Source organism: Prionailurus bengalensis, chromosome A1 (assembly GCF_016509475.1).
Source record: "Prionailurus bengalensis isolate Pbe53 chromosome A1, Fcat_Pben_1.1_paternal_pri, whole genome shotgun sequence".
NCBI lineage: Eukaryota > Metazoa > Chordata > Mammalia > Carnivora > Felidae > Prionailurus > Prionailurus bengalensis.
In genome coordinates this window covers 125,951,938-125,957,657 of record NC_057343.1, presented here as the reverse complement: position 1 = coordinate 125,957,657, position 5,720 = coordinate 125,951,938, and the positions used below count along the sequence as shown (strand labels likewise).

Below are 5,720 nucleotides of genomic sequence, written 5' to 3'. Positions count from 1 at the left end.
GCTCTTTTCTGGATTATTTGTTCTAGCTTTGTGAAGAATGCTGGTGTTATTTTGATAGGGATTTCATTGAATGTATAGATTGCTTTGGGTAGTATCGACATTTTAACAATATTTGTTCTTCCAATCCGGGAGCATGGAATATTTTTCCATTTTTTGTGTCTTCTTCAGTTTCTTTCATAAGCTTTCTGTAGTTTTCAGTGTATAGATTTTTCACCTTGTGGGTTAGGTTTGCAATCAAACTGATTAACACAATAGCCTTTTACCTACTGTCTCCACTTCTGTTTGCATCCCTGCCCTTGTTTATAGCCTCATGATCTAACCAAGGGATTCCATCCTACACCCAAACTATCCAATCTGCTATACTAAGCAGGGAAATGGAAATTTGTTTCAGACCATCCTGAACAGTAACAGTAAGCATCACAGACACCTGGTAAAATAGCCAGTGGACTGAAAGAACAATCAGGATGAGTGATGCAAAAGGAAAATATACCATCCCAAGAATGCTCCTGGTGCATGCCAGCATTCTACCCTAGAGTTACGGTGTTACCCTTACTCCTCCCTCAGTCTAAGTGTATGGGGGTCAGTAGCTAATTAAGCACAAAACCTGGATATGGAGGGAACAATGACAATAACAAAAATGATTGGTGTGGGTGTTGAGTGTCAGCAGGACACTGGAAGGTTGGTAGGGTATAAGGAGAAAACTATGAGGTGCTAAAGATGCCTACTGGAAAGAAATTGAAAAGGTGGCCAGATGGAAAGAAAACAATGACCCAGTTTGGGCCTTGAAGGAGTTACCAAGGGAGGCAGACATAGAAAGTAACAATAAAACAAAATTAAAAATAAAAATTATAATAGAAATCTGTATAAAGTCATAGGTGAGAAAGCCAACCCCTGCTTGGAGGAATTAGAAAATATTTCACTAAAGATTTTAAAAAGCAAACACTTGTTATAAACTTTTGAAGCAAGGTGAGATTTCTTGCATGCCTAGTGGGTAAGGGTCCTTTGAGTAGGGAAAAGTTTTCAATTAGCCATAATCACGTCTCGGATAAACCTCATTGGCTATGATACTGCCACTGTGCAAAGCTTAGGGGTCATCTGAGTAGAAGCAACACACGAGCAAAGATATGGAGACATAAGAGGGCAGTATGGGTTAAATGTTGGGCCAATGATTTAGATAGAGTTGAAAATTAACCATGTTTGCAGAAATAGTAGGCATAGAGGTTGGATGTAGGGCAGAAGTACAAGACCAGGTGGTTCAGGGTCTGGGTGTGACAGCAGAACAATTAGTCTAAGAATCTGGGTTTTGGAGAATACCATCCTGGCTTTAAAACTCATGCCATCTACGGGCAACACATTGTCATTCCCAACCCACACTTTGGGAGGTGACTTTCTTGCAGGAAGCTGTTGGAGGCCTCAGATTCACAAAACAGGTGCTCTTCTCATGGGCTGACCTCACTGCCTATTACCTGATCTTCTCCAGACTCAATGGGGAAATTATCAGCAAGGTCAAGTCTGATCTGGTTTCCTTAAGACATACAGTCAGTTGACCCTATATTATAGATGAATCCTTTCAAGACTTCACTTTTTTTTTTTTTGAAAGAGAGAGAGAGAGAGAGAGCAGGAGAGTGCAAGTGAGGGAGGAGCACAGGGAGAAGGAGAGAGACTCTCAAGCAGATTCCATGCCCAGCACAGAGCCTGATGTGGGGCTGGGTCTCATGACTGTGGGATCATGACTGGAGCCAAGATCAAGAGTTGGATGCTTAAATGACTGAGCCACCCAGGCACCCCAAGACTTCACTTTTTAATGTCAGAGACGCAAAAAATTCAGTAAGTGGAAGGCTGGATTGCAAGAAGGTGGTTGCAATAGAAAGTGGAAGGCTGAATTGCAATAAGCAATATTTGTTGTTTTTGTCTTATTAGACTCCTTCCAAGCTTTACTTTGGTAAGCACTTACTTAGCAAATCCCCTTAACATCTGTTTAGACCAGAAAGGGCCTTCTGGAAAGTCTTTGGCTTTACAGCTTACGCTGATGTCACACTAGACCCAAGATTTTCATTGTATTTGCTATGAATGAGACTTCTGAACACATTACCTGATGTGGGCCCACCAGCGATTAGTTAATGTTTTGTTTCAACAACGTTGCCAAGTGCTTACACACACCTGAGATATCTTACACACATCTAAGATATCTTCTTTATTTTTTATTTTATCCCCTTCTTTTTTTTTATTTTTTAAAATGTTTTCCTGAAAATATGAAAATTGCCAAGATCATGGCCTATCACTCCAACAGCATGTAAATCTTAAAAACAAAGACATTCAGGGTCGCCTGGCCTGGGTGGCTCAGTTGGTTAAGCATCCCACAATCTCACAGTTTGTGAGTTTGAGCCCTGTGTTGGGCTTTGTTCTGACAGTGTGCAGCCTGCTTGGGATTCTCTGTCTCCCTCTCTCTCTGCCCCTCCAATGCTTGTGCTCTCTCTCACTCTCTAAACAAACAAACAAACAAACAAATAAATAAATAAATACATAAAACTTATAAACAAAGAACAAAGACATTCAGATACATACCTACTGAGTGATGACTTAACTCATGAAGTTTAATATTGATAAAATACTATTATCAACTTATAGTACATATTCAGTTTTCATCGATTGACCCAATATCATCCTTTATGGGAACTTTCTCCCCTAATCTAAGATTCTATCATGTCCCATTACTCTGAAACATTTCCTCAGTCTTTATATTAATATGTTTTACTAATAAAGAAACATGAATACAGAGCCCAAATAACATAAGTAATGAGGCATGTCAGAGAGTGCGTATTTAATTATCATTTTTATTTTATTTTATTTTGTTTTACTTTATTTTATTATATTTTAAACGTTTATTTATTTTTGAGACAGGGAGAGACAGAGCATGAGCAGGGGAGGGTCAGAGAGAGAGGGAGACACAGAATCCGAAACAGGCTGCAGGCCCTGAGCTGTCAGCACAGAGCCTGATGTGGGGCTCAAACTCACAGACCGCAAGATCATGACCTGAGCCGAAGTCGTCCACTTAACCGACTGAGCCACCCAGGTGCCCCTATCATTTTTATCTTATAAGAGGCCTTTGCAATAGTCTATGTAAGAGATTATAAGGAAGTTAAACCAACTAAAGAGACATTGATCGCTTTCAGAAGATGCACACAGAGGACTCTATTAATTTTGTGTGGGAGATAGGTGAAGAGGATAGGTCTGTGATCACTTCAAGGTTTCTAACATGGTAGTCAGCACAGACAGGGTGCCAAGCATTGCTGGAGAGAATATTGTGAGGAACTGCATTGAAGGGGAAGATGGTCAATAACTTTTGGATATGCTGAGTGTAAGTTGCCTCAGGAGTGACCAAGGAGAGTTATGTAGTAGTAAGTTGTATCCTGTCCCAGTGTGGCTGGGCCCTGCCCAGTTAGAGCCCTGAAAGTCTGCATCCTGGAAATCTCATTCCTAAGGAAAATGGGACAGTTTTTTGCCCTATAATAAGTAGGCCATTAGTAACATGAGCTTGGAGCCCAGAGAGTGAAGTTAGTGGTAGAAGGGCACACACCCATGTAAAGGTGACCGTTTGGAACTTTGAGAGGGATTGAGACAACCCAAGAAGAAAAACCAGATGAGAAGGCCTGAGAGGCTCTACTGGAAGCTGAGACCCAGAGTGTTTCTCTTTCTCAACCAGCAATTTCCTAGGTCAGCAATCATAAAACAAGCATTGATTAACTTACTGTGTATTTCAAATTACTTTTTGCACCACTGTGAGCTGTTCATAAATTTGCTGTCTTAGGAACAGAAATGAAATCAAATTTATTATCCAATGAGGTGGTTATTATCACCCCTTCAGTCTGTGACTTCTTTACTAGACTCATTATTAAGTTGGGAGATTTAACTTCTTTTTAGTGTTACTCATTTTTCATTCAATTCTTTACAACCACTTTCCATAGTGGCTTGTGATCATTACTTTTCAATTTTGGGTTTCCCAATAGCCTTTTCTACAATATGGTCCATTTTCTGCATCATGAAATTCAGCAGAGTGGAACATTGGTTAAATAAAATAAATTTAAAAGTTTGTTAAGCTCTGTATCTATAAAAATGATAGAAACTATGCTCTTTTCTATTATTTTCCAAAAATAATGGATATAGTTGGATCTTACTTGATCTACAGATTTACTGTAGTAACGCATTAAACACAGTGTTATCATCTAATTGTTATTTGGTCCTCATTGGGTCAAAATGTTTTAATTCAGTAAGTTAGATATAAATGATTATTTTGGTTCAAGGTCTTAATGACAGATCTAATAGGGCCTGAGAGGTCATCTATCCCATCCAAGGCTGTTCCTGTCTTTGCTTTCATACTTAGCCTTTTTGAAGATAGCAAGTTAAACTTGACACATTTATATAATATTATAAATGTTATGCTTCCATGGCAGTTTCTTATACTGATCTTATTTGATTCCTACAGCCACCCAGCTGCCCTACTTTTTATTAAGATTTTACCCAGAACTTCAATATATAGATGATAAAAGTTGAACTTCTCTGCTTCAAGCTGAGGTGAGAGTTTGGGAGCACCACTCATACAGGTATTCTTTGTTTTGTTTTGATTGTCTTTTGCCACTAAGCAGCAGCCTCAGCTGCAGTCCTGCACCAAACCAACTTGCTTTCTTCAAACTATTTCCTTGCTCGCCAAAGCTCTCACATAGCGATTCAATAAGAATTAAATAATGAATTGCTAACATCTATTGAACATTTACCCTTTGCCAGACGTGTTTGTTGTTAAGTGAATTATCTTGTTTAATTATCATAGCCATCCCCGGAAGAAGAGAAGACTGAGGCTTGGAAAGTTTAAATAACTTAGCGTAAGAACACATAGCTAGCTGGCAGGTGGTGAATTTTATTCCATTATCTACTACTCTTAGTGGATAAACTAATCTGTTTTCCAGTGCAGACACCTTTCATTTCTAAGCAATGTAGCTAGCCATGTTTGAAAACACCTCATGCTTTAAGTTCTAGGAGCATCTGTTATACGTTTGCTTTTGCCTACATAACAGCACAGCTGGCTAAATAGGTGATGAAAGACACATAATGGCAGGTGACAGTAAGAAGTGCTGTTTGCTATTTGAAAATTTGTATCCAGAGTAACACATTCCTTCTGAAATGTATTATCAAGGCTAAACATATTAATTATTCAGATGTCATCTTGGATGTGGTACTTGTCAAAAACAGAAAGCTGTTTTCCCAAAACACCTCACTCTTAATGTGCCTAACATCAGAAGCTGTTCATGTTCATTCTAGATTACTGCAGTGCTTCACTTTGGGACTTTTCTATTAAATATACATTGCCTTAGATGAGTTATTCATTGTCTTAAAATTTCTGAGGACTGAGATACTGATTTATTTCATGTTCCAATATGTGGCAGTATAGATAACATTGAACCTGGTCTTTCCTTTCATTAATTTTTAATTTTTAATTTTTTTAAGTTTATTTATTTTGAGAGCAAGAGGGCACCAGTGGGGGAGGAACAGAGACAGAGGGAGGGAGAGAGAATCCTAAGCAGGCTCCACACTGTCAGTGCAGAGCCTGATGTGGGGCTCTAACTCATGAACCATGAGATGATAACCTGAGCCAAAATGAAGAGTCAGATGCTTAACTGATTGAGCCACCCAGGCACCCTTCATTAATTTCTTAAAAAGTAATCTCG

At 38.9% G+C, this 5,720-nt stretch overlaps 1 pseudogene; it reads right to left on the bottom strand.

Moving 5' to 3' along the window:
- Window positions 1–902: 902 nt before the first annotated feature.
- Window positions 903–1,085, bottom strand: LOC122496244 (annotated as a pseudogene).
- Window positions 1,086–5,720: the final 4,635 nt, after the last annotated feature.